This window comes from Neofelis nebulosa, chromosome 8 (assembly GCF_028018385.1).
Source record: "Neofelis nebulosa isolate mNeoNeb1 chromosome 8, mNeoNeb1.pri, whole genome shotgun sequence".
In the NCBI taxonomy this organism is placed as follows: Eukaryota; Metazoa; Chordata; class Mammalia; order Carnivora; family Felidae; genus Neofelis; species Neofelis nebulosa.
In genome coordinates, this window is record NC_080789.1 from 112988709 (window position 1) to 113011617 (window position 22909).

General features: G+C 38.1%; 1 long non-coding RNA gene across 3 annotated transcripts; it reads left to right on the forward strand.

The window, feature by feature from the left end:
• The first annotated feature begins 1214 nt into the window (after positions 1–1214).
• LOC131483412 (uncharacterized) lies at positions 1215–21495 on the forward strand. 3 transcript variants are annotated; one of them, XR_009247646.1, is made up of 5 exons: positions 1215–1601; positions 15827–16731; positions 17055–17130; positions 18857–20376; positions 20629–21495. It is a non-coding gene; the product is annotated as an uncharacterized LOC131483412 (long non-coding RNA). The 3 variants fall into 3 exon arrangements; XR_009247644.1 differs by having other exon boundaries at positions 16473–16731; XR_009247645.1 differs by having other exon boundaries at positions 16546–16731.
• Positions 21496–22909: the final 1414 nt, after the last annotated feature.

Below are 22909 nucleotides of genomic sequence, written 5' to 3' on the forward strand. Positions count from 1 at the left end.
TTGAGCTCCATCACACTTTTATTAAAGTTCTAGGTATGTCTGCACATAATTTGCATATCCACACAGTTATGCATTTTGCACCAGGTACTTGGCCATATTTTCCCCTGCATACTCTCATGCAGTAAGTTAATACACTAGGGCATCACCAACAACTGCCTTAGAGGAGAGGTTGTCTTTGGGGGATTTCCATGACCAAACATTACAGGAAGGGTCACAAGGTATGTCTGCTAGCTCTGACTTCCATGCCTTAACAAACACGACTAAAACAAATCTGCATGTGTGCCCATTTCCCAGATGAAGAGAGACAATGAAAAAATTGATACTCCAATAACATAATTCAGACAGATATTTGGAAATAGCCGGATATTTGATTTTATTCAGACAACCATTGTTGACAGGTTTTTTCACAATATTTTGGCAAATGTTTTCAACCTCTTTCAAGACTAAGCCCCATGGAAATGACTGCACCGTTCCCAAGCTAAACCTTTTAAGAAGTAGCTCTTCACATTCAGTAATAGTCTGTTTTTTTCCTCTCTGGTTAATTCTGAGTTATACTTTGTGTCACTATTATATGTAATGTCTTATTTTCCACTACATGCTGAAGTTGATTAACGCTGGTATGGTGCAACACTGTCCATCTTCTACCCAGAGGCTTGCTGAATTCTCAACCAGTTCAAAGTTTGCCCAATGGTTGCCAAAGCAGAAAGCGAGTATCCAAAAGTCCAAAGACTAGAGGTGAGCTTCCTGGGTTTTAATCCCAGATTGACCATTTAATTTTGGAAAAAACTTTTGTCGGTATGCCTGCAAATATTTTATCTCCTCTATTTTGCCTTTTCACTATTTCTGAGTCTCTTGTCCTGATATTTGTTTCTACTTCTCTACAGCTTCGCTTGTTTCTCAATCTATCTTTTTATCCCATTGTGATGTTTTCAAGAGAATTTTATTTATTCAGCTGTATCAATTCTGTTATTCAACCATCCACTAATTCCCTTATTTCAACAATTATATTTTTAAAGTCAAAATTTCAAATTGATTCTTCTTTATAATTGCTTGTTCCTGTGGCATTTTTTCAGTAGTCTTCCATATCTCTGTGGTGATGTTAATTGTACTTATTTTGTACTTGTATTTATGTACTTGATCAGTTTTTGAGGTTTTTTTTAAGTGGTTAACAACTTTATTGCCTTGGAGGTGTTAAGTGGGGGCAGGTACTCAGGAGCTGTTGGTGGGGCAGGCAGCTTCCTCTTCACTATCACAGGCTTCTGGCTGCACAGGATGGCACTGGCTCTGTGGACCGCAGCCAAGTACAGATCTGGGTGGTACATGTTCTTCTAGGTCATATGCGTGAACTTGAGGGTGGCCAGTGTGTTGTTGAAGGTGGTCTGCACCAGGAAGTCACAGGGTTTCACTGGCCAGATCTCTGCATCCTGACCACCACTACACCTCTGCCATAGCCCCAACTCCACGCCCACAGTCTTACAGTGAATCAGCCCATTGTAGCGAAGGAGTTGCAGCCTTCAGATGACTGGGGTTCATGCTGTATGACTGCTTATTCCTCTTGATCAGGAAGCCAGAGCAATTCCACTGGAGACCATCCATCACAGGTAGGCAGACATGGCGGCAGCTCCTCTCACTATAGTGGCCAAGAGGGAAAGAAGATTTTTAATTCTGCTTCCTCTGGGAGAATTTTGCTCATTTGTTGCCTTTTTTTCTTTTTTTCATTATATTTGTACTCGTCAAATCCCTGGCAATTTCCCCTATGACTTTATTTTGTTTCCTCTTAGGACTAACAATTGCTTTAGTTAGTGGTGTCTACCCAGAGAAGAAAACCTAGGATCCAGTTCCTGCCCTATGAGAATAGACTCAAGTCAAAGAGACTTTAGGATTGTAGGGGTGCCACAAGATTGCAATGGGGTTGACAGAGATCCTTCCAGAGAAGGAAAGGAGTTACTACTAGGAAGTTGTTCCCAGCACCTCTCCCATTCATAGTCATGGCCCTCTCCCACCCCAGGCCACCATTCATGCAACTGTTATTCTTCCCATACAGAAATCAACCATCATTTATCTCGACAAGTTTCTTGATGGTTTGGTCACTTGACCATCACATAATTTGTGCTGAAATTCCTTAGATACATATTAAGACTTCATTAATGTGAACAATGCAAAAGTGGTCTTGAATTGTTGTTGCATCTTCTGAAAGGTTTCCTTACCTCCAGTCACTGGCCCTACTCACCCACCTTTTCATGCTTGATATCACCAGCTAAGCCATTCTGACACATCACCTCCATCTGGGCATCTGCCCCTCAAAAATGTTTGCCCCTCAAAAAGGGCACTTTGCTGTATATGTCGTGAACTGAAGGTTTTGCAGGCTATCATTTCAGGCCCTCCCCCAGTGGGTCTCATCCTAATATCCCAGACTTTTTTTTTCTCCAGTCCCCAAAAACAAACTCACATAATTTTCCTTCCATTGTGGATTTCCTCTTCAGGACTATCCTTTTTTCTACATCCTACCCACATGCCACACAACTTTGTTCAGTAAATGGTTGCCTGAGTCTTCCCCATTGGGATTGCTCTTTCTGTCCCTTGGCTTCTAAAGCAAGGATTCAAACACTATTAATTGGGGACATATCATTGACTCCCCTTTAATATTTTGAGATGTCCTCAATTAGATTATGCATTCCTAGAAGGTAGGATTTTTTGTCCTGTCATGTACATCTCCCTTAGTCTTGAACATGGTGTTATGTACACACAAGGGAATCAATGGCTATTTTTCATTCATCAATTGATGGAGACCCTCAACAAATTCCACACGTCACATAATTTGGAAGCCCGTAGGCCAGATAGAGGTCAGATCATTTTTTTTCTCTCTGCTCTCTCAGCATTACACCCACCGCCAAGATACTTGAAGTGCTATGTAATTCTATCCTTGACATCAGAACAGCTTCACTTCTATCCAAATCTATGAATAAGTAATGCCTTCTCTCTGGCATCTCATAATGAGAACCCCAAATAATGATAATTCATTTGTTGTGCCCTGCACTAAAGAAAGCAGTGCCCTTCAGGAAGGTAGATGTGTTTTAAAGAAGGTAGACTGAGTGAAATGACCTTGCTTTATCCAAATTAGCAGACAGGAAGCAAACAGGAATCATCCCAGATGAGACTAAGCTTGCAATTTTTGCTCAGTAGCAGATAAGCTTTTGAACAAATCTAATTACTTGATATCTAATCTGCAAGCTTCCATAGGTCACCCTTCATTACTTGGGAGCATCTTAAATTTACAAGACAATTGGAAATGTTGAAGTCCTGAACATCGTGATTACTCACAAAATACTTTATTATAGGAAGTTTACTCCTGAGCAACTTGAACTTTTCTATTTACAATCCTGATCCCTGCAGTTTCAAAGTCAAAATACAACATCTACAACTTTTATGGGCCTCAAATACCAATACTTTGAACCATAGATTTGACTTCAAAATCATACATGTGAGAGTTTAAAATAGCATTACTTGAAAAATCATAAACACACAATTGCATTAACCATTTCTATCTTGGACTTCTGGTATGTTCAGCCTTCTCAAATACACAGGGAGAAAAGTTGGAAAATGTTAATCACTGTTATGTAATAGGAAAGAAGGAATCATTTGGAGCTAAAGGGTCTAGATTAAAATCTTATTTTGACAATTTTCTAGCTGTATAACTTGGGACATATTCTTGAATTCTCAAGGATCTATTTTCCTTTTCTGTAAAATGTGAATAATAATGCCTATCTCACAGGATAGCTGGGAGAGATAAATTAAATAACAGATATGGAAATGATTAAATAGAGCACTTTGTAAACTAGAAATTATTGCACATATGTTGGTCATCATCATCACTTTTCTTCATTTAAAAAGTCATAATGTCAATGTATGCATGACCCTAAATTAGGTACCTTTAATAGGTCAGGAAAGAGTCCCATTAAAAAACATTTATTTTAATTAATATACGTTATAATTCATCAGAACACTGTCTCTAATACTCAAGGACACTGATTTTCCACTTACCAGTATAGTTCAAAACATTCAAAGCACTTAGCTCCCAAGGAGATTGTCTAGAAATCTTGACACAGTCACCTAAGAATAATTAAATAAATGAGCAGTAGAAGCCACAGCAGCAGTAGCTAGAGGCTTCCTAATGTTGCCAAGTAGCAGGCTTTTGATGTGTAAATTTACTCTAGACTTTCCTTGTCAGGTTCATTGATACTTCAAGAGAAAGACCTCTTACTTTATGCAGAAACCGCTTCAAAATTATCTCAGAAAGGCGAGAATGGTACATATTTTTTCAAGTATAGGAGGAAATAAATCTTGCATCCTCACTGATCCTGCTAAGCAATCCACGTTTTTTTTTAGGGAATCTGCTTTGCAAAACTTCTTTAAGAAAGAAATTCCTATGAAAGAATAAAAAAATTATATCTCCAAAAAGGAGAATAAAAGAACAAAAGCTATGTATTCTGCGTGTAGAGTAACTTTATATGCAGAAACTTAAGAACAATTCTATTCCCTTTGCATACTTAGATGATTTGGACTTCCCTAATAAGCTGCTACGAGTTATTTCTAAATTACTATCTGATAAAGAGAAGTAAAAAAAACATATTTTCCACTCTCTCATTTGATGTCAAAAGTGAAAGTAAGCAAATTAAAGACATAAAGTAAAATTATAGATTATGGTTAGGTATCTCCAATGGTCCGATGGGTTGTTCCAAGGTATATTTTATTTAATTCTCCTGGATGCCACTGAGCTGTTAAAACCAAAATTGTGCATTAAATTATGTTTCTTTCTATGTCCACCATCAGAATTCAAGTAATAATAATTCATAGTCAGAGTTACAATTTGTCATTTATAATGAGCCAGACAGTATGTTAATATACTTTTTTTTTAATGTTTATTTATTTTTGAGAGAGAGAAAGAGAGAGAGTACAAGCAGGGGAGAAATAGAGAGAGAGAGAGAGAGAGAGAGAGAGAGAGAGAGAGATACAGAATGAGAAGCAGGCTGCAGGCTCTGAGCTGTCAGCACACAGCCCAACGTGGGGCTTGAACCCATAAACTATGAGATCATGACCTAAGCTGAAGTCGGACGCTTAACTGACTGAGCCCCCGGGCATCCCTGTTAACATACTTTCTAGTATGGAAAATTAAGTGATGTGCCTAAGATCACACATCCAATAAGTGGAAGATTCCAAGTCATGTTGGTAACAATGCAAACAACCTGTACACATGCTACTATGCATGAAGAAAGTGCTTAGATATTCACTGATTGTGGTTTGATGGAATACAATGGAAGTATACTTATTTATAAAAAGTCACCTGCCACATGGCTTCATTTTTACAGACTTGAGTTAAAAACCTGCCAAAATTGAAGCTTTATTGCATGTAGAGTATTTGATTAAATACTTCCAGATAGTCCAACTAAACCTAGAATAGGAGACTTGAACCTAGATCTATCTCTAATAAGTAATTTCTTTTCCAACATCATTTTACTTTTGAACAGATAGATTATGTAAGGGACTGGTACATGAAACAAGGTACTAAGAAAATCTGTTTTTAATATGCAATGATTAAAAGGTGAAATAGCCCTAACCCTGAATTCCCTCACAGCTTTAGTTATGCCCTGAACATTACATTTATGCTGTAATTTTGTTTCATTTTGGTTTAAAGAAAGAAGCTTTTATGGGCAATGCCTATTGAGCTACTGTGGTCAAATATTTATTAAAAAGAACATATTGATTTGCAGATTATAACTGACCACATATGAACCCTTCTTTCCAGTGACATTCTTATTTAAGGTATTGATTAAAGGCTTTTCATACAGAAAGCATTTTTCTTGTCAGTTCAGTTATGCTGGCTTTTGTAATAAGCTAATTTGATTTCCTTTTTTAACCTTTGTTTGATTAGGGGAACAGACATTTGCATTAAAATTCAAGAGAGATGAAGTCTATCATCGATCTTGACTTCCTCATGGACCTCTTGTACTCAGCGAAAGATGATTTAGAGAATGTCAAGAGTCTTGGAACAACCATAATGAGAGAGGAAAAAAAAAAAATCACTTCAGACTTACAAACCAGTAAGGGCTTATTTGACAGAAAGGGCAATTGCATTTGGTGGATATGTTTTAGAGAAATCAAATTCAGGAAGTTTAATTTTGTTCTTAAGCCAAGTCATTAAGAGATCTATGAGATGAACTGCCATTAATAAAGTACACGCCAGTTAAACCAAAACATTTCAAAACATCTGAAGAGGTTAAACAAAACACGTACATTGTTACTTGCCACAAAGAAAGACTAAAAGTAAATTCTAATATGTCTTTATAAACATGGTCTTGGTGAAACACTAACATCAAGACGAGTTTGTGATTTAATCCTCTATTGCTGTCTATTGCTGAAAATTGTAGGGATAAAGCCTGTATCAGCCACAGTCCTCCACTAGTGTACCTCAGAATCAACCAGTTGTCTTGTACAATAAGACTCAAATCTATCTGCAAATTGTTTTGGTTAACTTGGCCTCTGGATCCTTTTCCTAGCCAGGAACCAATGTATTCTGGGGCCTCAATAGGTCAGATCCATTGCTCATTCTGAAATCCCTCCCAAAGATCTGTATCTGTATCTTTTCTGGAAGAGGAGGCTTCCATTTTCTGAGGAGTTCCATTTTCTGTGGGGATAGTTTTAATGCAATAAGAATTGAGCACCTACAATGAACCTAGTAGTGTAGTAGATGGGCAGTGGGATACACTGAAAGTATACCAGGTCTGTCCACCCATCCTTCGTTCTTTTTGCTATAGCTATTCAGAACATTTTCAGATAATACAATGCAACAGTGAGCAAAACCAAAAGACAGGAAAAGAAAAAAAAAAACTTGGCTAGAACCTCCCAACAATTGGTAGAAAAATTTCTGGTTCCCAGGATAATTGGACTATGTCTCCTAACTCCACTGAATGAATTTTCATGATTCTAGGTTTCTTGGAAGAATTTCTGGAGTCAGCAGCCATTGCTAATTTCTTTCTCTCTCTGGAAGGGTCATTGAGTTTATTTACCAGAAGTGACTTTCTATTACCCACAATTCTAACAGAGATGGTTTATCTTTAGTACCAAATTTCTAGATTTCACAGCTTACAGTTGTGGTTTGACTATCTTTTTATATTAATTTTTAATTAATGTAAGTTAATGTTTTTCACCTTTAAGTTAACATAGGCAAAGATTCTAGGAAACTAACTTTTTAAAAACTTCATCCAATTTAGAAGTAGAAGATACTTGATATTTGGCATTAGAGGTAAATCTAGTGTTTCCTCTGAGTAATATTATAAAATTACGTATATTTTAAGGACCACAGATGAAATGAGATTGTTTATATCTAAAATATTTTAAAATTAAGAAAACAATACAACTAACACACTTTTCAAATTCTGTGAAGTTGGGCCCTTTTACAGTCAAGATGGCACTGTTTTATTTGATGTCTAACAAATAATAGAGATGAAAAATATTCCATTTATGGCAACAAGTCTCCAAACTGTGTTAGTTGTATGAAACTCAAATATCCATAAAACATGGCAAAAGAATTTAAGGGAAGCATTTTCATATGTCCCATATGGGCAAACCATTAACTGTTCTTTCACGTTATGAATCCAAAAGTATCTATGTTATATTTTATATTGTGTTAAAATCAATATAATGTAATATAAAATTCATCCAGAAGATAATATATTTATGTATTCCTAAGGCATTTTTAGTTGAGGCATTTACTTGGGCTTTAATTTTTAAAATAATGCTGCTCAGCTCATACCTGTATTGTTCCTCCAGGCTCATGGCAGGATCAACAGTCCTGGCACCTGGGAAATCCATCAGACACATCCCAATGGAGGTTTAGAAGGCAGACACGTCGTTGTTTTAGTCTTCGGTTGCCTTTCAAATTCATTGAACAGAATTCCTTATCTCATAACAAAGATTTTACTAGAGTATTTTATGTGTAATTTATCAGAATAGCTGTCAAGATGTTCAGTTTCTTTTTAAAGGCAGGAGCTTTAGGGCAGACAAGCTTGAGGCTTAAAAAGCCTGATTTTGCATACTCTTTATTTTCCCTGTGGTCTCTGAAGTCTAGTTTATTGGTATCCGCCATGTTACTGTTCCTGTCTCAACTGGCTCATTACTCAAAGCCAATAATAATTGCTAAATATGACTAATATCACGTGGAAGGTTGCAAAGTTCACTGCTAACCTTCATTCCAGCTCAAAATGTTTTCAAGGTTAATAGATTGATTTTGAGCTGAGATATGATGCATTTATAAAATGGAAGAAAATGAAAAATTTGGCATCACCAATATGCGGATAGTTTTAAATGATTCATTTGTTACATTTGGACTATAGCCATGAAATTCATTTGATATATATCTCATAGTTATATTCTAACCTAGACACTAGAAAATAAATTAGTGATACATTTTAACATTAGACAATTTTACACACACACACACACACACAATCCAGGATGAGAATTAGGGCACTATAACTTATTAAGTATTTCAGCTGAGGAATATCATGTATGTAAGTAGAACCTAACCACTTTTAAAGATTGAGACAGTGCTAAAATACAGTTCAGTTAAAACTATAATTCTAAAAGGCTGGATGCTGATTGCTTCCCTTGGTCTCCTTGCTTGGAACAAAGACAAATGAAATTCCTGATTTCATCTCAGTTCTGTGCTTCTTATACTCTGTGAGACTCTGGTTTTGGTCTATAGAAATCTCTTGTTTTGCCTACACCCTTGATTGGGCCTGACAAGGACTTCGGGATATCAGAGGGGTCCTTATCACCAGCCCTTCTCATCCCACCCAGTGCCTGGTTCTGGGCCCAGTCTTGTGACCAATTCCTGAGCTTGATTTCAGTTCCAGTTTCATGAGTCTGAGGATCTCTGGCCTCTGGTTCTGACCTGGATTTATGGTTTGACCTAGCTTTGCCAGAACCTGGCCCACCAAATAGAAGGCAGCATTTCCTGAGAGTTTTCCAATTCTCCTTAGGGTTTATGGTCCTTATTAAGAGGAAGTCACCAAGGCCTGTAGTTTCTTCCTTTCAAATGTTGTTCAATTCACCATTCCTTTTAATTCCATAAGGTCTAGATTACTAAATGCACCTTTATTTATATACGTGCACTTAGTGTACCTTATATAGATTGTCTTTATTTTCAATCTCTTCCTATCTCAATTCCTGATTAATTAGCCCAACCATGATTAATACCATGGTGGTCTTCCCCCCACCCAGCACCACCAAAAAGTCACCAGCGACTTCCCCTTTCCTTACACAACAGTACACAAACCTTGGCTTGGCTTGGATCCTAACTGTTGTGCCACATTCTTATTCTCGCTGTTTTAGGAAACAGGTGGATCTGTGATCCGCTCTTGACTCAGCTGTCCCCCTTGCTAACTGCAAATAAGGAAAATCACTTAATTTAGCCAAACCTCCATTTTTCACCTCTGTACAGTGATGAAAATAAAATCTTCCTTACCAGTTTTTGTGAGGATTAGTCATGCTCCGCATAAAATTCCTAATGAGTTCCATGGCATGTGGCAAGGGCTCAGTGTACTTGTAAGAAGGCTTTGTTATTGGACTGCAGTTGTCACCCTTTCTAGAAGACTCTTTGCCTACTCAATGCCCACTCTGTCTTTAAGACCATGTCATATTCCACACTCTTCACAAAGGCCACTATGATCAGGCCAAATGTAATCTCAAAATGCAGTAGTGTTTGATCACTTCGTATTCTTATCATTTCCTAGTCTTTCAGGTGTGATAGTCTTGTCTTCCCAACTAGATTATAAGCTCCAAGAGGGCAAACTAAAAATTTCATCCTCTGTCACTATAATTTTGCTGCTTTTTGGTCTTGCTTGGTTCCCTGCATTCAGTGTCCCCTTGTTTCAGGTATTTCTAGGGACCTTCAGAATGTGTCTCCAGGGTTCTTTAATATTTCCCTTTTGTGGTGTCTAGCCTTTGTGGGGCATAGCAATACCTGTCCAAGACAGCCTCATCCGTACATTCCCATGCTGCCTTCAGGAAGCATATCCACAGGCACCTGCCTCCACTGTCTGCACCATCATTCACGTCATGTCTGCTGAGCACACTCACTGCCCTCCCTGAAGGTCATCATGTCCACTGATCATCAACTCATTACACTGGGGCCCCTGGATCTGTTCCCTGTGCCCCCCGCATCTTATGAGAATTTTTAGGACAACAGTCCTTATGTAGGGAAACATTTTTCCTGGGATATGAATTTAGTGGAAAGCAGCCAAGAGTAAAGCAGAGTGAAAGACTCAGTATTCCCCTCATCCAACTTGTAATAAGGCTTTATTACTGGGTTAGGTCTGGATCCCATTGCCTTTTTCCTTAGGCAGGTTTCCTTCCAGGAGCCCTCAGTACCTCAAACAAGTAGACACCTAATGAGCCCCCTACCCACTCACCAGCCAGGTCTTATTTCCAGCACCAGCATCAGCTTAGCAGCAAGCTGGAATCTGCTTTAACTTCTTTAATAGCACTCTGCTGGACACACACATAAAATCCAGCTAAAGATCACTAGGCCAACTATCTTAGCCCAGTTATATAAACAAAATAATTTGGAGCATTATGTTGAATCTGTACCACAGAATTTTATTATTTTTTTAATTCTTGTTTTGAAACTGTTTTTCTCCTGTCTATATTTATTTTAAGTAAGAATAAAGGGAAATAATGTCTGTTATTTGAAACATGCATACAGAGGAATTTATAGCACAAGTTCAAATAACAGGCTGAGGAAGACTAAACTTTGCAAAAGCACATGTTCAAAGAAATACTGATTTTTGCTTTATGCACTTTAGCCAGCTGACACCAAAATACTTCCAACTGTAGAACAAGAAGTCATCCAAAGAATCTTGCTTAGGGTACTTCTGAATCTACAAAAAGTCTACTGGCCTGAAAATTCAAAACTGCTTCCTCACCATTTCGGTGTTATCCTTAGCTGCCCCTGGTCCCAGTTAGCTTCTTCTCCAGTCTGGTACACTTCCGGGTCTTCTGTTAACTATCCTTAACCTTCCCTGAGTGGATGATCGTGATCTTTGTAGGCAGCGGTAGAAGCATGGTGCTTAGAGGCCTCTCCAGCAGCACCGTGGTCTACAGGAGACTTTCTCAGATTCTGAAAGAGAAGCCAGAGAAGGGGATGGGTCATTGGAAGAAAACTTTTAAAAAGGAGAGAAAGAAAAGTACTAAGTTTCCCTGAGCCTGACCCTCTGGTTTTTAGTCTCCTAAACACAATGGTTTTACTTGGTTACTTTAAGGATTTCAAATCTGAATACAGCACCCTACACAAATACATATCCTAGACATGCATATACACACATAGACACAGACTCTTTCAGAATTGAAAATAGTAAGACAAACCAACAAGAGATTAATTTCACAGTTATGGCCATTTTCTAGTGACATAAATTAAAAGCAGTAACAATGGAATCGATTTTCCAGATGATATGATATACAGATGTGGCATGCGCAGAACATTAAAGCCAGAAGTGACCTTGGAGACTACCTAATTTTACTTCCTCAATTTGCACATGAAGAAACTGAGGTCTCAAGTAATGAAGTAATTTGTTCAAAGTCAGGGATATGTTCAATATTGAAACTGGCATTAGGACACAGTTTTCTTTAAAATCTACCTTTTTTTTTTTTTTATTCTGACCTCATTTGCCCAGTTTTGGGACTTACAGCTAAAGTTGTCTTCTTAACCCTGATTTTTGTACTAGGAGGTTTGCAAACAACTAGCCTGCTCAAGTGTAAACATGTTTTGTTGGTTTCCACACATCCTATGCATAATATGTTATACAATAGCTGAAAGACTTGAAAGAAGTCTAATTGATACTTTCCTTATTTCTAGTGTCTGGTACTTTCATTTAAGAATTCTCTCCTTTCTATACATGCCCCTGCCTTGTCCCCAGTTTTGTGGTGGAGTCATTTCTGTGGCTTGAAGTTTTCGTAACTTAGAGCTATTGTCAGAAAGCTTGTGAAAAGCAGTAGGAGGAAGCCCATTACCAGTTGCCTGCTAGCCCTGGCAAATTACATGCCTGTTGCTTTTTGCTGCTTAATTTCATAAGATCATCCCTCTAGCACTCACTTTGGGCAGAAACTTACGGAGACAATAGACTATGTAGGCAAATTCTGATGCCAAGGGGTAGGAAAAAATGGATGGAGCGGACAAATTACAGCGTTGCCTATTCAGTCATGAGAATGGAAACAAGTCTGTGAATCAATGTGTGAAAAGGATATTTAATAGGATGGGAGAAGTCACTTTAACACCTGTTTCTTCTGCAATTGAATGTGCTAGTGCCAATCACTCAGTCTGGATCCACTCTCCAAGCAGAAAATGACCTCACCTCTTATTCTTTAAGGATTGAAGCAGCAGTACAAGGTCTATTTTTAACCAAACTGGGAGCAATAACCACAGCATTGACTGCTGGGAAAGTCTGTCTTAGAAGGTCTGGCCTGAGGCATTGAGGAATCAGAGCCAGGAGAGAGGTTGTGAGCTTGTATAAATACAACCACATGAAATGAGGAGTGCAAAAAATAAAAAAAAAACTGAATAAGGAGTGAACTCATTTTACCCTGAAAGTTACTAAACCTAGAGTCATAAATGCCAAGATAAAGAGAGAGGAAGAGGCTCAGCCAATGCTTTTTATTACAATCCGTTATGGTAATGGAAAATTTTCTTTTGAACTGTAGCTGTCTGTGTTGACTTTGGTAAGGTGGAAATTCAGGCCTATTTATTGGGAAAGAAGGATTCCGAGTAAGTCTCAGCAGGGCTCAGCTCAGAGCTTTGAACAGTCCCCCATGGAAGGGCACCCTTTGCAGGGATCATGCAATGAAATGTTAATATAAGCTTATTTCTTTTCTGCACTTCTTCAAAACTTGAGGCTTCCTCCATGAAAATTTGTGGAGATTGCATTTCATCAGAGGCTCTCCCTGAGCTCGGTTTTATTCTTTTCCATGCACCTGAACCAGCACTGTGGTGAGCAGTGCAAAGAACACAACATCATGATTATCTTGGCCTCAGAAATGCATTACTTACACTTTTAGTTTTTATACTTCTCCAGAGATGAATAATGCATCTAGAACACATTTCCAAACAGCTTACAACTTTTCTTCAATAAAGCTCAGTCTTTTTATTGATTCCAAATTTTGGCTGATTCCTTTTTTTTTTTAAGAAGAGTTCTCAATTTATTCATATAGCTTGACATGTACATCTTTAAAAATGCAGAATAATATCAGGTATGTCATATTCTTCTATCCGTTTAGCATAAAGGTAAATTCTTTTCATTTCTATTTTCATATGACTTTGTTTACTTTTCTTTCTTTCTTTTTTTTTTTTTCTATTTAAATTCAAGTTAGCTAACATACAGTGTAGTCCTGGTTTCAGGAGAAAAACCCAGTGATTCATCTCTTACATATGATATCCAGTGTTCTTCCCCAGAAGTGCCCTCCTAAGTGCCCATCACCCATCTAGCCCATCCCTCCTCACCTCCTCTCCAGCAACCCCGGCTCTGTTCTCCATATTTAAGAGTCTTTTATGGTTTGATTCTTATGTTCACTAAGAGTTTCTTCAGTGAGACAGTGACAGCCTTCAGGACTCCCAGGTGTAGATTCACTCAGTTATCATTTTACAGCACAGGGAAAAGACATGTAGGCAAGCAAATAAGAAAGATGCAACATAGTAAGTTATGGTAAAGTAATATATAGGATATTTTGGGAGTGTCAGGAAGGTGGTAATTAATTGGGCCTGCAGGAGGGAGTTCAAGGAAAGTCTCATAGAAAAATAACTGTCTGAGCTTGTTCTTATGTGTAGGGTGAGTTGGTGTTTCAAACAGGAAACATTTGCAAATGTCCAAAGGTGTGAAGATATGTGACACATTCAAAGAATAGCCACTAGTCTGATCTGGTAGGAGTGTTACATGCATGTGGTAGGGAAGGTGGAGGCTGGGCAGTGAGCAGCAAGAGGTGAAACTAGGTAGGTTGGAACTGAACCGTGAAGAGCTCTGTACCAGATGCCAAGGGCTCAAAATTTCTTTTACCAAAGAGCAGAGAACTCCTCTGACTTAACAGTTGCATTCTTCTTCGCGGTAAGTAGACATCACTCAATTCTTACCCGTAGGGGGTTTCCCCTCTACAAGGCTTGGTAATACATTCTTCAAACTCATACACCCGTTTCTTAGTCCTCCAGGAAAATGGAATTGCACAGTGTCCCATACAGTTATGTGGGGCCATGTGACTGAGTTTTTTTGACACGTGGGCAAATGCGAGAGACGCCACTACCAGAAACCTCTGGTGGAAAACTCTGAGACTCCAAAGATGGCAGAGTCACAAGATGGAAGGATGGGGGGGATGTGCCAGAGTTGATACATGGGAGGCCACCCACCAAATAGACTACGATTCCAGTGAAAAATAAACTTTCTATGTCATTAAAGCTACAAAGAGTTGGATATCTTCCATCCTGTAGTTAATCTATGCTAATTCAGTGGGTGAAGAAATTTTCAGGGAAAAAGTAGCTGCTTGCACATGGTATATTCCACTGTATGAATAAATACCAATGGTGCTGGCTCGCTTTTCTCCAGAAGGACTCCCAGCGCATATGTCTAGCCCCAGATTATCTCTGACTAACTTATTGCCAATAGGTTTGCAGTGGTTACCTCATTCTTGCCGCCCTGATTGGCTACCTCCATAAGGCAGTGTAGAACCAGTTCCATAAAACCAAATCACTTCTCTCCTTGCTCCTCCTATCCAGTACACGTCATTCAGGGTGTCAGCTGTGTTTTATGACTTTCCTCAAGGCCATTCTTGCTTTTATTTTAATTTTATTTAATGTGTATATAAATATATTTATTTAGGGAGTGTTTGGGAGTCGTAGTCTATAGTAGGTCTGATCTCCGTGCCTCTCTGGAGATGAGCCTGAATGAAATTTACAAAAAATTCTTCTTCCAGGAAAATCTGAGCCAGTTCTGAAGAAATGAGAGTAGGAAAAGGATGAAGGGTCAAGGACATAAACACCTCACTTGGAATTCTTGCTACAACGGGCTTGTAACATATGGCTTTAATTGCTGTTTTCTGACCATGTTATTTTAAAAGAACTTTTGAATCCAGAGACTTGGGGTAATAATGACAAATCTTTTAAGATTTGTCACAAAATATTTCCTTAACTGAGTGTAATGCTCAGGAATTTGAACTCATTTCACTATTTGATACCTTAAATTTTTATATTCTCAGAGGCTAGGTGAGAGTGTAGCATAGCAATTCTGAGAGGGAGCTGAGAGCTTCTCTGAAGAGATCCAATTATTCAATATGCTGCCCTAAGAGTACTGTCATGTTTTCAGTATTCCTGCATTGAGCTTTATGATCTCACAAGTTATAATTGGCATCAATTTAATGAATTATTTCTTGAAGAAATCTGTCACAGCATTTTTACAAAAAGCGTTATTATTCCTGTATTTGAGTCTTCCACGAAAATTGTTTTCATTGGAGCCTGCTGAAAATTTAGACAAGATGATACAGATTGTTCGACAAAAATGAGAGTTCCCAGAGGAAGAGTCTAGAAAATGATTCAACATCATGGAGTTAGACTCCCTAAGATGAAATCTTGGCTCTACCACTAAGAAGAGAGAGGACAAGGTCCAAGAGAGGTCCTCAACCTCTCTGTGCCTCAGTTTCCATCTCTATCAAGAGAGTTATAGCAGTATCTACCTCATGAGGCATGGAAATTGTATCATTTGTTCACAATTATCCATTTCCTTTTCATCTTTTCCAGTTTTCCCTGTAGACATCCTCATCCCACTGATTGGATATGAGGGCCTTGTGACTTGCCGAGATGGGCCATAAATAGATGAACCATTTGCTTCATCTGAGCAGAGGTTTTTAGATGAGCTCTTGTGTTCTGACCTCCACCCTGAGACCATCAAGTCTCATGTAGTGGCTACTTCTTCATCCTGGGTTCAGGAACGAGAAGACACAGGGAGCATTGCCAAGAAGAGTCCAGCAGAGCTGCAAATATCCAGAAATTTCAGAACTTTTAGGATTGAAAATTGAAACTTTCTTATTTCTAACAAGTTAAAGAATCTAAAATTCAGACAAAGATTGTTCACAGATCCAACACACCCTTGGTCAAGTCTACTGATTAGATTAATATGGCCTTAGTAAATGATCTCAGTTAGACAAATGGCTCAGGGAAAAGACACTAAAGGTGCATCCATCTGAAGCTTGATAAGATCAAAGTATCTATGAAGGTATTTCTTGAAAAGTTATGGGTATGGCTATTGACTCACATGAAACTTGTTGGGATCAAACTGATTAAAAAGAAAAAATAAATTTTGTAGAGAGCTGTTGCCAAAGTACTCCCAGCCTGGATTAGAAGAGACTACAACTATTCAAATCATAAATAACTCTTGGGTCCCTAGTCTTCTACAGGTGTGAAGCAATCTGAGATAGCCTGTCAGTCACAAATGGCATCTTTTCTGATACTCACTTCAGAAGAGGCCAAGGAGGATAACGGAAAAGGAAGAGTTGTCCAATCAAACATCGTGGAGAACACAGACTAAGAAATGACTCCCAGAAAATATCACTGGAGCAAATCAAGGAACAGTCCCTACCATTAGTGTAGAGGAACTTGCAACTTCTGTTCAGTGGAATATCAGAACTGTTATTCACCAGTGACTGGTATGTACCTCCAATTCTTCCAATGTTTTAAAAAAATTATTTATTTTTAGAGACAGAGAGCAAGAGTGGTGGGGGCAGCGAGATGGGGGAGAGAGAACTCCAAGCAGGTTCCACGCTGTCAGTGCAGACCCCAACGAAGGGTTTGAACTCACAAACTGTGAGATCATGACCTGAGCTGAGATCAAGAGTTGGATGCTCAACTGACTGAGCCACGCAGGTGCCCCCATTCTTCCATTTTTTTAATAAAGTGTCCCTGCTCCACTATTGTATTATATTAGGTTTAGGAGAATAAGAGGACTGACAACTTTTTACTTTACTCATAGGTCACTGAATCAGGAAGAGCAGCCAGCAGACATGATATATATTCACCAGATTCTGGACATCTGCGCCCAATGCCTGGTATTTTTGGGAAATTGGGGAGAGGTGAAAGCATCTTGTGAGCAGAGAACAAATTGGGGCAGACTGCATGATTATTCATAATTATTTGTCTTCTCACTGCCATTGCCAGTCTTCTCAGTAGATGGAGTACACTTGTTCACTCCACTGGTTCTGGGTGTGGTTATGTGATTTGCTTTGGCCAAAGGGACCAGAATGAATGAGATGTTTGTCATGACTGAAAACATGATTTCAAAAGCACTGCAAGTTTCCCTCAGTCTTTTCGCTGTCTCGGAAAGTGGCTTTAACTTGGTTTTCAGAATGAGAAGACATGTAGGACCCAGAACAGACCAGCAGTGCTGCAGCTGACCCCCAACCTCAATATAATATGAGCCAGAAATCAATATTTCTTGTTGTAATCCAAAAAAAAAAAGTATGTATTACAACAACAGAAGTTAATACATGAGAATGTTTTGAGCATTTGATGTGATAACACATGCTTAATGCAATGGCTGGCACATCCTAAATTCAAAATAAATGTTCAGTTCTGTCATTGGTGTCATCTCTATATCCCCATTCACCTATAACAGCTCTAGAAACAGAATTGGCATTCTTCAATATTTGTTGAATGATTGACGATGGATTATTGAAATGTATAGCTTTTATAAAGTTAAATAAGGTGAATGAAACAGAGAATTACTTTTCCCGTTCTTGTGAATCTAGTGATATACCCTATAAAACACAAGGGACATACTTTCTTGATCTATATTTGAAATACCTGCATTGAAGAAGTATATGATATGAATGATAATTTTAAAACCCACAAATAAATATTCTGGGCCAATATGTTTTGCTCTTCCAAAATAGGAGAGTCAGGTTTTCTAGCATGAATGAGTTCTGGGACTGTAAGAAATGCTTCATTAGTTGCTTTGGTGACAAATAACCAGTAAACCTGAAACAGACTCAGATTCTGGTTAATGGGGCTTTCTGAGAACGTCATTCCAGAGCAAGGACATAAAATTCTTTTGGAGATTTTTAGAGTATTCCCTCAAGTTGACTTTTGGAGATACTGTTGATGAGTTCTAAGGTCATTTATTTTTGGAACTTAAAAGATTCCTACAAATAATGGACAGCTCACTTTAAAGCTGCAGTAGCAAGGAAAGAAGGGTGATAAAAGTGGATAATAAAAATTATAAGGGATTTATTTGGGGCTCTTTAAAAATTAAGATGACTCCTTGGAAGGGCACATCCTTTTAAAATTTGAAATGTCCCCTTGGAAATAAAAAGATAATCCAGAGTGAGTGAAATACTTTCTTGAACCTCCCTCCTTCTGAGGCCTGCAAAATTTTTAACTAAGATGGGCGTAAAGAGTTGGTGATTTTCTTTTTTTTAAAATAATTACATTATTATTAATGATGACATCACCTAACATATAGTGAATTCAATTTGAAGTACTTTCGCATCTTTTTTGTCATTGTTCTCCATATCAACCCCATGAATCAAACTACACAGGCTTTATTACTGTCTCTATTTAACAGATAACAAAATACAGGCTCAGAGAGCTTTGAAGACTTGTCCAAAGTTGCATAGCCAGTAAGCAGCAGAGGTGGCTCATTTTGCTCTTTTATTGTTCTTTTATCTATTATTGTTCTTTTATCTATTATTAAATATCAATTAAAAAGTAGCAATTGATTTCCAGTATTTAAATGACAGAATAAAGGTATAACTGCCCCTTTCCTCTGTCTTCCAGAAACATGAGAAGCAGAGCTGAATGCTCAATCACAGTTATCCCATCCATCCATCAGACAAGATGGAGATGAAGGCCTGTGCATGGCACACAGTGCTGCCAGTCTTTGTTGGGCATGAAGAAGTCTGAAAGAGCCCACTCTTGTACATGACTCTGCTGGGAGGATCTTTCCTATGACTTACAAGGTTCTCTTCCTGCCACCTAGGTACCACCTGCAATTGCTGGTCCAGAATGCCCATCCTAAAGAGAAATGATAGCCAGATGGAATCATCCTGGGATGTAGTATACAAAGATACTATAAGAGAAAAGATGGAAAGAGACAGAGCATGGGGGCTAGGGAGCAGTGGTGTGGTGACAAATTAAAAAGCATCAGAAATATGCCAGAAATGTGGCACTACAGCCCAGGCAAAAATTAGCATCAAGTCCATGTATCATCAAGAATTCACAAAAGGTAATGAAGCTATTGATTGATGAAATAAGAATTTTTCCATTGGGCTATGAGGGCCCAGGGAAGATAAAGTGAAATAATAGGTGGAAAAAACAAGCCCTTAGGGAAATATGAGGGTTACTTTGGAAGCAGCACCAAGGAGAATAGACACTGCTGAGAACACATAAGGACAGTGGAGGACAAGAGTGAGAAAGTGAAATGGCAATAAATGAGAATTGGAAGGGAATGTAGATAAATGATCAATAAAGAAGACACATTCATTGGATCCAGAATTAATGACAGAGGACTCTAAATCCTAAATGGCACATCTTATTCAAAGGAATACAAAGTTACATCAGATTGTCAACACTAAGACATAGCGTAGTGAAGTCCTGAATATCCAAGATAGAGATTTCCTAACAATGGAAACATTATATAAACAGCACAATTCAGAGAAAAAAAAAAAAAAAAGGAAGGTAATGTAAGGGTAGAGACTTCCTTAACTTTCACAGCCAGGCAGCAAAGCTGACAAACCAGCTAATACAACTTTTTAAAATATACAAATATAATAAAATAATAAAAATCAAAATCAGCTACTAGAAAGAGTACTAAGGAGAAGTGGAAATTGCTGATTTCACCATTAATATGGTAAGGAGTCAAAGAATGCTGATCAAAGAAATAGAGGTCTTAACTAAAGTATACCACATGCTTATTAAAACAAACCACTAGAGAAAAGTTTATATTATTTTTTTCATATAATCAGCAAAAAGCAAGAAAAAACACAGACCGCATAGTGAAATGTAGAAATAAAAAGGTCAATAAAAAAACAGAAGTGTATCATTAATTATGACAAAAAATAAGATCCATCAAATCCACTTTAAGAAATGTATCTTCCAAATATATTCATATATATGTGAATGAGGTATGTACAGAGATGTCTACTGCACAGCTGTTTGTAACAGCAAAAGCCTGGGAACAATTTAAAAGTTTATTAATGGCAACTGATTCAATAAATTATACCACAAAATGGAATACTATACAGCAGACAGAAAGATTGACACAGCTTCAAAATCATAATGTTAGGTTTAAAAATAAGGTATAGGGGCGCCTGGGTGGCGCAGTCGGTTAAGCGTCCGACTTCAGCCAGGTCACGATCTCGCGGTCCGTGAGTTCGAGCCCCGCGTCAGGCTCTGGGCTGATGGCTCGGAGCCTGGAGCCTGTTTCCGATTCTGTGTCTCCCTCTCTCTCTGCCCCTCCCCCATTCATGCTCTGTCTCTCTCTGTCCCAAAAATAAATAAAAAAGCGTTGAAAAAAAAATTAAAAAAAAAATAAATTAAAAAAAAATAAGGTATAGAATACACAACCATTTGTACAAAAATTATATGCACACATAACATATAATCTGTGTATGTGTGTATGAGTGTAGATACATACCATCTTTGGAAGAACAAGGAAATTTGTAAAAACAGATGTGACCAGACAGGGAAATTGGGTCAGTGGAAGATGAAGGCCAGAAGAGCACTTCTCATGTACTCCTCTACACTTCCCAAACGGTGTATGTGTGCAGATTCTAACCAAAATCATATCAATTACCAAATTGTTGACCCTATTATGCAAGTGCCAATTTATAATAGGTTGGGCATCAACATAATTCCCTACCTAGAACATCTCTGAGAATCCAGTTTGCCTGTGTCCCATTAAAAGATAAGATTTTATTTTGCCTTGGACTCACTTTTAGAACTTGACTTAGAAGGGACTTGAACGCAGATGTCACCATCATCTAGATAGAAATGGTCCAGATCACCAGCTAACACCTGCTTCAAGGGAAGGGTAGAGAATGCCCATCATTTGTGAGCATGCTGATCAGACACAAGGAAACTGAGTTAAATCAGATTGAAGTCATAGTTATAGTTAGACAGAGGGGTGATGTGTCCAGGAGCACTCCAGGACAAGCTGTGAAGCTATTATTAAGTACTCTTCAATTTTTAACTTTATAACTGAATGTCCACTCCCACTGAGAATGCCCTCCTGCAGACATCATTTGAAGTGAGAAAACATTTCCTGTTTTGCCTGTATTTTGTGGATTTTTTTAGCTTTCTTCTCATAGATTATAATCTCTAGACCTACACCTGAGGGACAATTTACACAAGATTATCCACACAGAATGATCTTCCACAATTTGCTATTTCAAGGCATGAAAAAAAAAAAAAAAGAATCACAACTGCCTAGGGAGAAAAAAGAATCATAAGGCCAGTCTCCCTCTTGAGAGTTGAATTTGATCCTTTAAGGCGAGCAATTCAATCTTTTAAAAGGCACATCTCTGTTCTAATCAATCAAGCTTTCATTTCCAATGGCAATAAGCTTCCCTAGGCACTCAAGAAATCAGAAACTAGAGCCTTAGTACATGAAAAGTCAATACAGTATTTTCTACTAAGTTGACTTGGTCCTACAAACCTACCCAGGATTTTCTCAGCAGGAAATCTGGTGTTTCAATATATCATGTGATGTCAACACCATCTATCAGTGCCAATCTGTCACATTAAATGGAAACGATGTGGTTTGCATCCAGGACTTCAGGAATAGAGTTTCTGATAAATTTGTGAAGAACCAAAGACAAGCAATAGCCCCCAGTGTGTGTCCAACCTCACATCTTGGGTTATATTGCTTTGTGAGGACTGTGTCCGAAGTTGACTGATGAGATATTCTGGCCATTAGGGGTTCTGATTCTAGTTACTTATGATAGCAAGTGGCTTTGCAGATATCATTGGCCGATAAAAGAGTCAGAAACCATGGGCATGATTCCAATCCTCTTTTTCTTTATTAATAAAGTTTTGTGTGAAGCGGTAGGAAGATTCATAAAATCTAGATGACTCACAAAGTGAAATTTATAGTACAAGCATTTCGTAATGCTTTTTTCCCCCAAGATGCCACATTAGAAATTTGCTCAGGGAACACTCAAATTTTCGCAAGACTAGAAAAATAATCTTCTATGCAAACATATTCCAAGGGCTGAATAGCCAATATGACATCCTGATGCAGTTCAAATCTTAACACACTGGTATATGGGTAGTTAATGGAAGAAACCCCACACCACCACCACCACAGGATGAGGCATGTAAGAACTGGAGGCTTTTTAACTTTCTAAGCCTGCAAAACAGGCATCAGAAGAGCTGGTCCACCTTTCCGCATGCCTCCTGGGACAACTGATGGCAATGAAGTTTGTGCTTATCTTTTGTGTGCGTTAGAAGGGATAAACATTAAACATAAAACATTAAACATAAAAAATAAACATTAAAAAAAATTTAACCACTTTATTGGTGTGCAGAGTTAATGTGTCTAACTTGATGAGTTTGGAAATAAATGCACACCCATGAAACCATCACCACAATCCATGCCATAAGCATGTCCATCACCTCTAGAACTTTCCTCCTGCCCTCTTTATTTATCTACATGTATGTGATAAGAACACTTAACATAAAATATACCTTCTTAACAAATATTTTTAAAACATATAATACAGTATTAACTGTAAACTCCATGCTGTACAGTAGATCTCTAGGACTGATTCATCTTGTAAAACTGAAATTTCTGGATCTAATTTTTAGCTTAAAATTTCCCACTGTTACAAT